Below are 16,038 nucleotides of genomic sequence, written 5' to 3'. Positions count from 1 at the left end.
GATTGAAGGCCTGCTGAAAAGCAGTCTGGAATGTGCTAGATTTCTTGGCTCCTGCCTCTGACTGAAGCGTTAACTGTACCAGTTTAGTTGGCTCGGGTACTCTGAGAACAGAATGACTTTGAAAGTTTTTCTTTTCCAACCGTTTTCATCGAGATGTTCAGTGCCTGTTCAAACAAATTTTGGAATTTTTTCAAAACAGATTCTCTTTAAAAATATACAATTCAGCATATTTTCAGTGAATTATTAGAAACACATGTCTAAAGCTTCATTTGAGAAAGTAAAAATATATTTTTAACGTGAACTTTAGTCGGATCTTAGCACACTTTGAAAATGAAGAATACTACACAGAGGCCAATGCCCAGCATAAAAGGACTAGACCTCTCTCCTTTGAACACTTTCATCTGATTGGCCAAATGTCACTTGTATTTGACACAGAGTTCATCTGGACCCACTGAAAACAAAGAGGGCATATTTGTGTCTCCTTGAAAATATACATGATTATGCCAAAGAAAAAAATATTTTAATACTGAGCAAAATTTACAAAATATTTAAAAGTGTGACTCAGTTCTCATGCGTTCATTTAGTATACTTATAAACCAAGAAACCTCACTCTTACTAACACCTTTTGAAGAATTCTACTCCTTAAATTCCTTAAAATCTTTTGGGTTTTCAATCTGCCTCCACCCTCCTACTGCCTAGCCGTGCTTCTGCGAGGTTAAACAACAGCTCTGTGACTCATGGGAAGGCGAGTACCCAGTATGAAAATCTTGATTTTGAAACTGTCCGTGTATTCACATCCCTATGAAGCTGAGAAATTCCAACACCTGACAGACAGGTTGGGGTAATTTGTTAAAAAAAAAAAGACAAGGCAATCAAATATTCCAAAATGTTACACAAATAAATTTTCAAATAATGAATCCACTGTACTTGCTTCTATCTGCCTGGTGAAACCAAACTATGTTTACTAGACAGTTTTCATCTAGAGCGTCCTCTGTTCCTAGGACTGACAGTGAGCACTGGCCGCCCAGCACTCTCCTCACGTCCTCTGAAGCCCAGACAACGTAATCTCTCACAAAACCCTGCTCTACAATCCAGCTTTAAACACAGCCGCAAAGGCCGAGCCTATATAAGTTTCTTCTCTATTTTGGCTAGCTTATTGGTTTTAGTTTTCAAATTTATTGAAAAAATATTATTTAAGTTCCAACCAAGTATTAAGTGTTTGTGTAAGATATTAAATAATGAGTAAAACAAAGATTCCCCAAGGACTGTACAGTAACCAACTGCAGAGATATATAAATAAGCGATTTAGACCCAGAGAATAAATCCAAGTTCACATGCAATGGCAGGAGCAAGGCAATGAGGAGGACTGCGTGACGCCTGGTCTCTGTGGGGAACGAGGTAAGGGACACAGCAGAGGGAACTAAGTCATCTGGTAGACATCTGAGGAAGTTATAGGTGAGCTGAATCTTAAAGTTTGAAATAAAGGAGTAAACCAGACATGCGCAATAGGGGAAAACAGTGCTTCAAGGAATGGAGGATGAGGGATGGAACGCACATGCCCAGCATCTGTAAGGCCTTGGTTTATTCTCTGCACAAACACACACACACACACACACACACACAGAGCAAAAGAGACACAGAGAGAGACACACAGAGAGAAAAAGAGAAAGAGAGCAGAACCAAAAGGAAAAAGTATGAAGATATATTTAAAAACACATGTGATGCCCATCAAAATCCCAGCAAAATTCTTCAAAGACTTTGAAAGAACGGTACTCAGCTTCATTTGGAAAAGCAAAAAACCCAGGATAGCCAAAACAATCCTGTGCAATAAAAGAACTTCTTGAGGCATCACAATCCCTGACTTCAAACTCTACTACAGAGCTACAGTACTGAAAACAGCCTGGTACTGGCATAAGAACAGACAGGAGGACCAATAGAACGGAATAGAAGACCCAGATATCAATCCACACATCTTCGAACACCTGATCTTTGATAACGAAGCAAAAACTATCAAATGGAAAAAAGAAAGCATATTTAACAAGTGGTGCTGGCATAACTGGATATCAACATGTAGAAAAATGAAAATAGACCCATATCTATCACCATGCCCAAAACTCAAGTCCAAATGGATCAAAGACCTCAACATAAAGCCAGCCACACCAAACCTCATAGAAGAGAAAGTGGGAAGTACACTTGAACGCATTGGCACAGGGAACCACTTCCTAAACATAACCCCAGCAGCACAGACACTGAGAGAAACAATAATAAATGGGACCTCCTGAAACTGAAAAGCTTCTGTAAAGCAAAGGACATGGTCAACAAGACACAACAGCCTACAGAATGGGAAAAGATCTTCACAAACCCCACATCAGACAGAGGTCTGATATCCAAAATATACAAAGAACTCAAGAAATTGGACACCAAAAGATCACATAATCCAATAAAAAAAATGGAGCACAGACCTAAACAGAGAACTCTCAACAGAGGGATCTAAAATGGCTGAAAGACACTTAAGAAAACGTTCAACATCCTTAGTCATCAGAGAAATGTGAATCAAAACAACTCTGAGATTTCATCTTACACCTGAAAGAATGGCCAAGATCAAAAACACTGATGACAACTTATGCTGGAGAGGCTGTGGGGAAAAGGGAACACTTCTGCATTGTTGGTGAGAATGCAAGGTGGTACAACCCCTTTGGAAGTCAGTGTGGCGATTTCTCAGAAAATTAGGAAACAACCTTCCTCAAGACACAGTAATACCACTTTTGGGTATATACCCAAAGGATGCTCAATCATGCCACAAGGACATGTGCTCAACTATGTTCATAGCAGCTTTGTTTGTCATAGCCAGAACCTGGAAACAACCAAAATGCCCCTCGATCGAAGAATGGCTAAAAAAAAAAAAAAAAAGTGGTACATTTACACAATGGAGTACTACACAGCAGAAAAAAAATAATGAAAGCTTAAATTTTGCAAGAAAATGGATGGAGCTAGAAAATACTATTTTGAGTGACGTAACCCAGACACAGAAAGACAATTATCACATGTACTCACTCATAGGTGGTTTCTAAACATAAAGCAAAGAAAGCCAGCCTACAAACCACAATACCAGAGAACTTAGACAACAATGCAGACACTTATAGAGACTTACATAGATCTAATCTACATGGGAAGTACAAAGTATAAAAAGACAAGATCTCCTGAGTAAATTGGGAGCATGAGGACCTTGGGGGAGGGTTGAACAGGGGAAGGGAGAGGCAGGGAGGGGAGCAGGGAAAAATGTAGAGCTCAATAAATATCAATAAAATAAAATAAAATAAACATATGTGAGTCAGTGTATGGAGAATTTCACACGTCAACAGAGGACTTGATCCTAAAGGAAGGAAGCTTTCCTTTCTGTTTCTCCAACTGATTGTCAAACCTCCCAGTTTTAAAGGAAGGTACTCCAGGCACTTCTCTACTCTCACTCCACTGATGGCTTCATCACATAACTTGAGTTCATCCACATGTTGTCGATAAAAATATGACGTCCAGACTGAAGGCCTGGCTCACGTATCAGACGGTTCCCCAGCGCGCCTCCCTTATCCCATCTGTTGGTCTTCACCACCCACCACACTGGCCTCATCACCATTCCTGAAACACTGTAAGCCCACAGCTTCTTCGGGTCCTTTGTTATTAATTTCAGTTAAAAACAATGTCTATGAAGGCCTTTTATCTAGACGCCTGCATAGCGTCTAGAATGAGCATTTCTTTCAGCTCATTCCTAAGCTGTCCCTTTTTCACTAAGGCATTGGCTTATCATGGTCATCACATGCAAATTTCAACACCTCTTCTACATTCTCGCTATTTACCGCTGCTCTGCACGCTATCCTCCACAGCTGTACTACCTAATAGGATAGATAAATATCAACTTTTTGGTCCCCTCTGGTGAAATGCAAGGTCCATGGGGGTAGGATATTTTGGTCAGTTTGGTCACTAGCATATTCTTAGAGCCAATAATTGTATCTGACAGGACATAGGAGCTCTACAAAATGTGGTAAGTGGGAGCTGAGAATTTATCCCAGTGCTTGCCTAGCTAGCACAAGGCCCTGGCTTTAGTCCTCAGTTCTGGAGAAAAGAAAATATGGTAAAAGAATACAGAAAAAAAACAGTACTCTAAGAAAAACGTGGGTGCTCACATTGTGTATGTAGACGTGTCACGTGTGCATGCATGGAGGCTAGAGATGACACAGGGGGTCTTCCTCAGTCAGTTTCCATGTTATTTTTTGAGATGATGAACCTGGAGCTGGTCTGGCTAGGCTAACTGGCCAATGAAAGCCAGTGCTGGGATCAGACTACTGCCCTGCCGCTATCCCAGCTTTTAAGCGTTGGATCCAAACTCAGGGTTTCATGCTTGTATGCAAGCACTGTGATGGAGGAGCCATCTCCCCAGATCCAAGAGGAAGATTATTTTGAAATGACTTTAGATTGTTACACAGAAATTGGAGAAACAGTATAGAGAATTGGGTTTCCAGAAACCTAGGTTCCCCTAATGACGGCATCTTCGATACTCAGAAGATAAGCTAATGAAAAATATGAGACAATGCTTTCAACTTTTCCATAGGCTTATTATTATTGTTTTCAATAAAACCTTAGGGAGAAATGACAGTAAAAACCTGGGGAAAAACAATGGAGGAAACTGAATCAAAGTGTCAATCGGCACAAACTAAGCAGCAACCTGTAAGATCAAACACTAAACAGTTATAACCTAACCTATTGACCATGAATGCACCCAGCGCTTTCTTTTCGTTTCCTTCTGCCCACTGAACCTTCCTACTGAAATGTGTGATGTAACGGGTCCAGAAAGGCTCTTCCTGTAGCGTGTAGAGATCCTCCAGAGCAGCTTTCACACCATCTGGACAGATGTGGAAGAGGCCTATTTAGGCCACTAACTCTTCCTCCACAGAAAGCTATGCCCATATCAATGTGTGTGTGGTGTGTGTGTGGGGATTGTTTCTGTGGTTAGAGCACACAGAGATGCTTGAATTTAGAGATTAAAATGAACAAAGGGAGATAGGAATGAAAAGGAACAGAAATGAGTACAAAAGAAGAGGTTGGGGGACTACATACTGATTGAATTCAAAGTATTATACCAACAATATCAGTATTTTAAACCTTAACAATTGCATAGAATCCCGGGCATGGTGGTGCACGTCTGCAAACCTAGTACTCAGGAGGGCGTGGCAGAGAGACTGCTGGGAGTTTGAGGCTAGCCTGGGTTATATAATGAGTTCCAGGCCAGCTGATGCTACAGACAGAAACCTGCCTCAAAAAACTAAACAACAAGAACAAAAATTGTATGGAGTGCCAGAATATACTAACAGTTTGCAAGTATTAAATGTTAAAAAAAAAAATAGTTGCCAGCAGGTTTCAACAATATCACATAATTCCTAGATGACACTGAACCGAATTCAAAATCAGCCTAAATGATTAAAGTGTTACTTTATAAAGCATATTAAAGGCTTCTTATCCTAAATGGAACTTTCACTGTTATGTTAGTATATACAACTTAATTTTTATCAACATTGCTTATTTCTTATAATTAAAAGATTCTTAGCTGGGTGATGGTGGTGTACGCCTTTAATCCCAGCCCTTGGGAGGTACAGGCAGGTGGATCTCTGTGAGTTCGAGGCCAGCCTGGTCCACAGCATGAGTTCCAGGACAGTCAGAGTTATTACAAAGAGAAAACCTGTCTCAAAAAAACAAAAACAAAAACAAATAGCTCAGTGGTTAAGAGCACTGCCTGTTCTTCCAAAGGTCCTGAGTTCAATTCCCAGCAACCACATGGAAGCTCACAACCATCTGTAATATGTAATCTGTAATATGGCGCCCTCTTGAGGGACCTGGTCAGTCATTCTCATCAACTTAGATCATGAAACCCAATATGGGCAAGTTCAACAGAACCACCATATATGGGCTGCCCATGCACGCTTCAGCAGTGCCAGGGCATAAATTTCATTCATTCATATTAGTTTATTGGGTATATGAAATAAAATGCAAGTAGGTAAACATATGTAATTTGCAAATGAATGTGTGCATATGCACATTTACCCTCAGTTCAGTTTTAAAAATTGTTAGTGTTAGTTTTCTTAAGTTATGTATTTATTTTATGTGTAAGAGGGGGTTGCCAATACACATGTCTGTGTACCAAAGAAGTGCCTGGTACCCACAGACACCAGCAAAGGGTGTTGGTTCCCCTGGGACTGGAATTTCGGACAGTTGTGGGAGATCATGCGGTGCTGGGCACTGAAACTGTGTCCTCTGGAAGAGAAGCTAGTGTTCTTAACTACCACTAATCTCCCCTTACTGCCACTTTTTAACTGATAGAATGGTATGAGGGAGCAGGTTTAGAAAATGCAAATGCCATAAACACTTGGTTGAAGGCTATAAATTCTCTATTTTAGAGTCCAAACTGTTAACTGAGTTGCAAATAAACATCTTCATCAAAACCATATGAAGAACCTGAATGGAAAATTAATTCTCTGGCCCATATTATCCTAATTAAATACAGATTCTACTAAGAATGAATTTCAAAATGATTTTGACGCAATTCATGTTTCAAATTTTGGCTCTCAAAAATGCTATAGATTATTATTTTAATTCTGCTGTGTTAAAGAAAACAAATATATTCTCTCTCATACCACAAAATGATCTACAACAGAAACGCAAGGATTCAGTTTTTACTTTCTCAGTATTATCATGGATGAAGGGCAAGAGAGTCACAGAAACACCAGAAATGTCACAGCCAAGTTCAGATGGCAGGTGCACCTGAAAGGAAGCGCCAATGAAATGTGTCTTTAATCTAGGTTGATGTCAACTGATGCCACCGCTCCGCCTCAGCTTCTATTTCGAGAAAGCGAATCACGTAGGACACGGGGAGTGCCGCCCCTCCCAAAGGAGATGAGGAATGTGGGAAACTTAACTAGTTTCTCCTCCAGTACAAATGAATGCCAAAGTAAATCAAAACAGTCTCAATATACTTAAGTGCAATAATTACGAGGAGTTTCAATGTAGTATTTTGAAACAAAGTGCTTGTTTTAATTATAAATTCGCTAGCAGAGTCATGCGAATTTTTATTCTCTCTTTTCCACAAATCAACCAAAAATTTCTCAAAATATGAAATTTCCAGTTTTATAACCTAACTACTCCACAGTGCGGGGAAGAGAGAGTGGGGAATAAGAAACATGATAGGCTAGTGGCTACCGTTTTAACCAAAAGTTAACTAAATTTTAACACTGACCTAAAAATTTTTCCTTAGAAACTTTGAAGACATTAAAAGGAAGTGAAGAATGTACGTGTATTTATTTTATATAAATATCTTGCTTTTAATTTATGTATGCCTTTTTTAAAAATGCTGCCCAAAGTAATCTTGAATTTCTAATTCAGATAAATGCCACTGTATCTAGCTTGTTTTTGTCGTTTTAGTATAATCATTTGGAAACTAAAAACCAAAACCCTGAACCCTCTTTAAAAAGTTCAGTGAAGCTGGGTGGTGGTGGTGCATGCTTTTAGTCAACACTTGGGAAGCAGAGGCAGGTGGATCTTTGTGAGTTTGAGGCCAGCCTGGTCTACAAAGCGAGTTCCAGGACAGCCAGAGCTGTTACACAGAGAAACTCTGTCTTGAAAAACAGAACAAAACAAAAGATCACCAAAAAATATGAGCCTCTTAACCATTCCCTTAATTCATTTTCAAAGATTTATTTATTTTGTGCGTATGGGTATTTTCCCCCTATGTATGTCAGTGCACAATATAGGTGCCTGGTGCACTTGGAGGCCAGAAGAGGGCATCAGTGAGCTGCCAGCATGAGGGCCCGAGCTTGCTTCCGGCACCATGTGAAGAGCTGTGCATGGTGGCATAAGCCTGTCACTTCAGGGCTCAGAGGTCACTCTATGTGTGTGGACATTGTCCTGCAGACCAGTCCCAGAATAACAGGAGACTGGTGAAAACTAAGGTCCACGGTGAAACTTCTTGTCGAGTGAACCAATGAACTTTTATATACAGCAAAGTTTTCTAAGGGAAAATGCAAGATACACTTTAGGAAAGAGAAAACAGTGATGTTAAAGAAGGTATACTGAAATAGGAAGTTTCACATGCCTGGTAGGAGAGTAGAATCTTTTGAGAAGGTGACTTTGCCTTGTGGTATTAAGAACCTACGTTGTGTATAGACACCTTATTTTGATAACTGTACTCTGAGACTCTCTGAGGTCAAAATATGACGTAGAAATTACATAGAAACCGCTTATCACAGCACTATTTGAGTAGATTAGAACGGCCGACAGGGGCAAGTGGAACGGCTCAGCCAGGTACAGTGCTTGCTATGCAAGCCCTAATAACCCGGTTAAGTCCTTAGGACCTACATCAAAGTGGGAAGAGAGAAGTGTCACCCAGATCTGTCCTCTAATCTCCACGTGCACAACATGGCGTGTGTTCTCATGCACACACACAATGGTTAGTATTATTAAAGTTGTGAATAATTTAATATCCAAACATGTTAAATTATATTTTAAGATATTTAGAAATAATTTCTACCGCAATTTCTTTTCTCTTTTCTTTTTTGAGCTCTCTCTCTCTCTCTCTCTCTCTCTCTCTCTCTCTCTCTTTTTCTTTCTTTTTTTCCCTAAGACAGGGTTTCTCTGTGTAGCTTTGGAGCCTGTCCTGGAACTCACTCTTGTAGACCAGACTGGCCTTAAATTCACAGAGATCCGCCTGCCTCTGCCTCTCGAGTGCTAGGATTAAAGGCGTGCGCCACCACCGCCCAGCAGAGATTTCCTTTTTATGTGATTTCAAAAATATTTTTTCAGCACTCAGATAGAACTCAGCATCGCACACATGCTTGGCGTGTGATCTACCAGCCTTCAGGGACTTAAGGACATTTGTACTGTATATGATGTTTAGCTATTTTTTTTTTAAAAAAAACCTGGCACTTCACCTACCAATTTTTGCCCCAGTTTCTGCCCCTAGGGTTTATAAGTCAAAAATATTTTTAAAGCCATTATTGTTCTGCCTGTATGTATGCATGTGCATCATGCTTGTGTCTGGTGCTTGTGGAGCCCGGAACAGTGCTGGATCCCCTGGAACTGGAGTTATGGATGGTTGTGAGCCACCATGTGAGTCCTGGGAACTGAACTTGGTCCTCTGCAGGAGCAGTAAGTGCTCTTAACTGCTGAGGCAAACAGTGAAAACATGTATACTTCCTTGTTAAAAGATTCTAGGTTTGGGGCTGGAGAAGTGGTTTATCTGTTAAGAGCACTGGTTCTTCCAGAGGATATGTGTTCAATTCCCAAGACCCACCTGGTGGCTCACAACCACCTGTAGCTTTAGTTCCAGAGGATCTGACCACCTCTTCTGGTTTCCATGGGCACGAGACATGGATGCGGCTATATAGACACACATGTCGCCAAAGACACTCATAAAATATGTGTGTGTGTGTGTGTGTGTGTGTATCTTTTTAAAAAGTTCTAGCTGGTCAGTGATGGCACACACCTTCAATCGTAGCACTTAAGAGGCAGAGGCAAGTGGATCTCTGAATTTGAAGGCAGCCTAGTCTACAAAATGAGTTCCAGGACTATCAGGACTGTTACACTGAGAATCCCTGACTAAAAAAACAAAAAACAAGCAAACAAATTCTAGGTTTGCTTCCATGGTTTGAACTTTTGGGAGTAGCTGAAGACTGATAAAAAGAGCAATATTAATTAGAATAATGTGTGTGTGTGTGCTGGACATTGAACCAGGACTCTGGGTATTTGAGACAAGTATTCTACAAGTGAACTGTATCTCCAGTCCCAAAATGTATTTTACTAGAAATAATTAAGGGTGTGGCATGAAATTAAGGTAGTAGGGCCCCCCCCATGGGCGGCAGCAGAACGAATTATCAGGGGATGCTTATACTAGACTCCCTGCTAGGTCAGGAACAGTTTTTTCAGGAGAAAAAAAAGTAGGTCCATTCCCTGTTTCCATAAGGAAAACTGGATTAAAACACGGCAAGGCTCTTGCATTTACGAAGTGTCTGTCTGTGCTACCTTCCACCCTGCCATGACAAAGGTGAGGCCATACGCTCACAGAGCCGGAAATATCTACTGTCTGGACTTTTGCAGAAAAAAAAATCACCTAGCCCTTGCCCCAAGCACATATGGTCCCCTTGGGGACTCAGAACTGGACCAGAAGCTTCCTCATGCCACTATCAGATTTACGTCAGGGAACATTTCTACAGGTCTCCCCTTTAGGGATGTTAACAATCACACGTCCCTGGGCCTCGGTCAGATTGAACTCTCACAGCCGCACAGTGGAGCACCAGTGTAGCTCCCACCCCAAGACCCCAGCCTTTAGAGGTGCAACGGCACCAGCGTGGGCATTCAGAGGGCTATGACTCCACAGCGTTCTTGGGAACGTTGGCTCAGAATGGGTTTAATCAGTGTTTTCCTGGTGGAAAATAAGTTTTGAACACACACACACATTTTAAAAAATATTTTTAGCCATTGCATCATCATGTTCTCAAAGTGTTTGCTAGAAGGAAACACACACAGTAGGAACTTAAAATTTGCTGGCAAAAGGAAGAAACGGAGAAAGACGGGGAAATGAGGAAGAAGAAAGTACAAAAGATGATGGAAGAGGAGAGTAGAAGAAAGGAAAAGAGGGAAGGACACACACAGAGAGAGACAGACAGACAGACAGACAACTAGAGAACAACGGACAGAAGCCATGCTACTATCAACAAGAATCAAATGAACTAGTCATTTACTTGTGATTTCATCTAAACACATCATAGAGGAAGCAGCTCAGAGGACAGTTCTAGTAATGCTTGTTTCTATATGAAGGGGTTGTATTTCCTCATGTTTCCAGGGAAACTAGAAACCCTATGATCTTCCTCCCAAACTTTTCCTAATTAGGAGAAAAAAATAAGCAAGAGGAGAACGGACAGGAGGAAGGAAGAAAATGGATACCACCCTATAGAAGCACATTTTTAAGAAAGCCAACTTATCATTTTAACTCTTTATCTTGTTTGGATCTAAATCACGAGAATGTTGTATTTCTTTTTTATTTTTGTTCTCATGAGAAAAGTATTATGTTGCAGATAATGTAAGCATTATTGAAGCAATAGTGGCTGATGTGCTGGGGATATTACTCGGCAGTATAGCATCTGCTTAGCACTACCTAGACTCTGGGCCGAAGCAAACACTGCAGAACTAAAGGAATGAAGTCAATAAGCACTGTTGACATTTTGGTGTATGTCAAAAAAGCATGCACGAACATCTGAATTTTGGTTTTACTTCCTTTTGCACTTTACATAAGACAGAATAATAATCAGACATAGTATAATTTTCTGTCTAGTTTTTTCTTTGTTTGATGTCTTAAGACAGGATTTCCTGTAGCCTAGGCTGGTCTGGAACTCACAATCCTCTTGCCTCTTAGCTCCCAAGACCTTGGATCACAGGCTCGTACCACCACACGGGACATCTGTCTACCTTCTTTTGATAACATTATTTCTTATGTGTGTGAGAATCATCCACACTCTTGTGTGTGGCTAAAGTCTGTTCACTTTTATAGCTCTGTACTATTTTAACATAGGAAATGGAAATAAAATGGAAGCATGTAACAATAAAAGATATTTTTCAAATGTAGAAGACCCATAGAACCTTCATCCGGCGATGGATGGAGATAGAGACAGAGACCCACATTGGAGCACTGGACTGAGCTCCCAAGGTCCAGATGAAGAGCAGAAGAAGAGAGAAGATGAGCAAGGAAGTCAGGACCACGAGGGGTGCATCCACCCACCGAGATGGTGTGACTGATCTAATGGGAGCTCACCAAGGTCAGCTGGACTGGGAATGAATGAGCATGAGATCAAACCAGACTCTCTGAATGTGGCTGACAATGGGGGCTGACTGAGAAGCCAATGATAATGGCACTGGGATTTGATTCTACTGCATGGACTGGCTTTGTGGGAGCCTAGTCTGTTTGGATGCTCACCTTCCTAGACCTGGATGGAGGGGGAGGGCCTTGGACTTTCCACAGGGCAGGGTACCCTGACTTCTCTTAGGACTGGAGAGCGAAGGGGGAGGGGGAATGGGGAGTGGGAGGGAAACGGCGGAGGGGAGGAGGTGGAAATTCTTAATAAGTAAATAAAAATAAAATAAAATAAAATTAACATTTTAAAATGGCAAAAAAAAGAAGACCCAGCTGTCCAATGCCCTTTCCCATTTCTAATGAGTGAGCCGGGATTTAAGAAAAGAGCATAAGCTTCTCAGCATGGGAAGTGGAGGTAAATGACCAGCACAGCACTGGTCGTCATATATAGAAGCTGGTATTAGGAAACAAAACCCCAGTGCTGAAGAACAAGAGGTCAGCTATGTGGTAAGAGAAAAAGAACTTTAATGGGCATACTGACAACGTGTCAAGATAAACAACGCTAAAGTGAAACACACAAAAAATTGCTTGTGTGTGTGTGTGTGTGTGTGTGTGTGTGTGTGTGTACGTGCGCACAACTTACAACAACTCCCAGGGGTCAGCTGTCTCCTACCACATAGGTTCTGGGATGGCACTCATATCCATTGTCCAGCTTGACAGTGAGAACCTTACTAGCCGAGCCATCTTAATGGCCCAACCTTGCTTTTAAAAACAGGGTTTCTCACTGACTTAGGACTCAACTGCTGGCTGGCCAGTGTGCTCCAGAGCTCTCTACCTCCCCAGTGGTGGGATTACAAGAATGCATCACCACACCAACCACATTGTGTGGTTTCTGGGGATCAAACTTGGGTTCTCATGCTTGTAAGGCAGGAACTTCACTGACTAAGCTAGCCACCCAAGTTCCCCGACCCATTTTAGGTGCATCGTTAGCATTTGGTTTTCAATTTGTTTAAAGCAATCTCTTGCTATCACTACCAGCTTCACTGCTTTTGTGGTACTATTGAACACTGCAGCAAATCCCTTCTGACTTTACACTGGAATTAATACCGAGCAGTTAATACAGACAAAGGCTGTACCTCAGCTCTTCATATCTTTTCTGCTCAACAAAACATCTTTGACTTGAGCAGAGTACCAATTATACTTTGGGGATACCCAAAGTCCCTGTGATCTTCTGGTTTCTCTTAGTAATGTCAACAAGAGAGGTGAAAGTACAATAAAGTACAACAGACTTTCCAGAAAGTGGGGGGAAAACAGAACTGACAGATCTAAAGAAATACAGCTCAGGAAAGCATATAGTAAAGGGGATAATTTTAAAAACATATCTAGGAGAGAAAGAGGGGGGAGACATTGAAACAAAGAATTTGAGAAAATAGAAGGATTTCAATGAGACTAGAAACAAATCATAATCTAACAAAATAGCAGAGTCACATATAAAGTCAAGGTACCTCTGACACTAAGACCAAGAACTATAGTTCTTTTAAGGAAAGAAGTAACATGAGAAGGCGGAAAAGTGTAAAAGTAACTGGGCCAAGGAGGGAGAGAAAGGAGGCAGAAGGGAAAGGAGTAGAGGAGAAACAGGAAGGAGAGAGGGACCTGATGAAGGTATTAATGCAGTTTGTAGCTCACCACAGCACAACGTTACCAGTGGTAATAAAGGTCCCCTCCATCTATCTAAAACTGACTGATGGCAAGCTCTTCATATAATTCATAGTAATACAGCAAACTAACCCTCCTCAGAAAAATACTCTCTCTTTTTCTTCACCCCCTTCTTTTTAGGGAGTTTAAAATCAAACATAGGACCTTGTGTATGCTAAGAACACTGTCTACCACTCTCCAAATTGTGCTCATTTTTGTTGCCTAATAATTCCAAAGTATAAAATTATCAAACGTCAGGTACTCACTTCCAATCACTCCCAACATCTAAACTTTTTATTTTGCCTTAGGAAACTGCTTTTGTCTTCCTTTCTCCTAGAGCCACAAATATCCATCTATCAACTTAGACCGATCTATAGTGATGGCATTAGTGGTAGGTGAAGTAGAGGCTGGTCCACAAACACACAGACTGGTAGATACTCTAGAGAGCAAGGCGCCATGATAACTTACATGCTCGAAGGGCATGAGGATGCTCTGTGTTTGAATCAGCTACTCCTACCCGAGGCCCTAATCAGAGCATTACTGATGTTACCAATTAGCAAAAGCTTGAACCCTTAGGCTAGCATTTGGTCTCTTGAGAATTTTCAGAGTTAAAATTCACTGGAAACAGCCATGTAAAATAATAGACTATCTCTCCAATAGATCAGCTTATTTCCATTCTAACGCCGTGGACAACAGAGTCCTACAGGAATACAACGGTTGCGTACTGGTAAACAAGGTAGAGGAGAAGAGCACGTGTAGAAAGCATCCTGGAGTTACAGCTGAGTGAGCCCCTGCCTTGGGTATCCCTGGACCTACAAAGAATGACAGGAAAGCCTGAACTCTGGGCAAAGGAGAAGAGAAAACAGAAAGATTCAGAGAGAAGGGGACAGCTAAAAACCAAGCCAACTCATAGCAGTGTTTGCCTAGCGTATACCAGACCTTGTGTTCAATTCCCAGCACTGGAAAATATTTTTAAATCAGCCATTTCATAACTTTGTAGGCTGTCTGGAATGTTCAGCCTCCCCAGGGCACAGACACAGAGCAGTGGGAATAGGAAGCAATCCTGCATACCAGCTCCATCAGTAGTCCCTGAAGCCTGAGAAAAGCCTGCTAATTCCAAACAGAATGTATTACATACAACCCAGGATACTTTTAGACCTTTCTGCCCTTCCATTTACATTTGAACTGTTCATTCTACCCCAAAACAGGTTTTTAAAAAATGGTATAGGAAGGACGCATGCTAAAGAAAAAGGAGCCTTGCCTTTTTATAAAAGTGGCCTAAATGACCAAAATGCTTATGACATGTATCCTATAATGTCAAAACCCTCCCTGTACCTGACTTAGACTCTAGTTCACCAAAACGTCAAACATGCAATCCTTCAGTTCATAGCAGTTAAATCATATCTGAACTAATATAAGATTTGATTGCCACCTAGTGGGAGAGAGAAGAATAACACCATCATCCCAAAGCCACACGGTTTTCCAAAAGAAAGGTGATTGATTTTTGGCACTACAGTCAAGAGTGCTAACTAGCTGGGATATGTGACAATGTAAATTAGACACTTTAAAGTCCTCATTTGACAACTATGAGATAAGGCTAAATGAACTCTGATTTAAAAAGGCAAATACACTGTTAAGAGACATCAAATCATACTATATATATGGCACACAGATAGCAAAGTAGGGTGATTCAAAGGATTGAAGCTTGGTAACAACTGTAGAAGTGGGATCTTCCACGGGAAGACATGGTGTGTCTGGGTTCTATTTACATGTGAGAGTGGGAGGATCCATATCTCATCAGAAACAATGTTTCAGAGTACACATATTTTCCTCACCAAGTAGTAGTTGCCGCATTCTCAAACAGAAAATTTGGTTCTATTTAATTGTTTAATTTAATTGTTTAATTAATTTGGTTCTATTTAATTTAATTGCTGATTAATTCACAAACAAAAGCAATGATTGCTAAGTTCTTACAAGTGGCTGCTTTCCTTCATACATGCTTACCAGTCACGCCAGAATTGAAAATAGCGGATTCCTTCTTTTGATAAATCTCATTTTAGAAAAGCTATTTCCATTTAATCTACCCTGTGAGATTAAATTTTCAAGCACTTGAACTCCTGCCAACTTACTGTAATGGAATGCACTTTAATGACCTATGTCCTATTGTCATAGTGGTCAATTATTTATCACAGAACTTAGAAGTCTCGAGAAAGCTCTAAGAATTCGGTCAGCATTTATTAGTGCTTATAGTCACTGATATTGGAATATACAAGTGAGACTCAGAATATCAATTTCTGTTTCTTCTAATAGCCACTGCTAATGACAATGATAAACTGCTTGTGTGATAAACTTCCCAGTACCAACTTTAGCTACAAGGAAGGCTGCAAAGTCAAGTATCTGGAAACGGTAACAATGTCATCACGATCAAAGCACAGGCTGGAGATGGCTGCAGCTCTTAA

General features: G+C 40.8%; 1 protein-coding gene and 1 long non-coding RNA gene across 8 annotated transcripts in view; one reads left to right on the top strand and one right to left on the bottom strand.

The window, feature by feature from the left end:
* LOC146891592 (uncharacterized) overlaps window positions 1–16,038 on the top strand; it is a 52,245-nt gene that overhangs the window by 19,346 nt on the left and 16,861 nt on the right. The window lies entirely within an intron of this gene.
* The window catches only part of Slc38a9 (solute carrier family 38 member 9), an 84,573-nt gene that overhangs the window by 53,899 nt on the left and 14,636 nt on the right, over window positions 1–16,038 (bottom strand). Inside the window, exons 1-2 of one of the 7 annotated variants that reach the window (XM_048443026.3) lie at window positions 15,584–15,715; window positions 80–164 (exon numbers count right to left, since the gene is read on the bottom strand). The exons of 5 other annotated variants lie outside the window; for them this stretch is intronic. The gene's annotated coding sequence lies outside the window, so the exon portion shown is untranslated. Of the gene's footprint in view, window positions 1–79; window positions 165–15,583; window positions 15,716–16,038 lie in introns of those variants that run through there. One more of the 7 variants, XM_048443027.3, reaches the window with a different exon arrangement.

The sequence above is a fragment of the Myodes glareolus genome, chromosome 15 (assembly GCF_982192425.1).
Source record: "Myodes glareolus chromosome 15, mMyoGla1.1, whole genome shotgun sequence".
In the NCBI taxonomy this organism is placed as follows: Eukaryota; Metazoa; Chordata; class Mammalia; order Rodentia; family Cricetidae; genus Myodes; species Myodes glareolus.
Note: the sequence above shows the minus strand (reverse complement) of the source record. Positions and strands in the feature narration are given on the sequence as shown.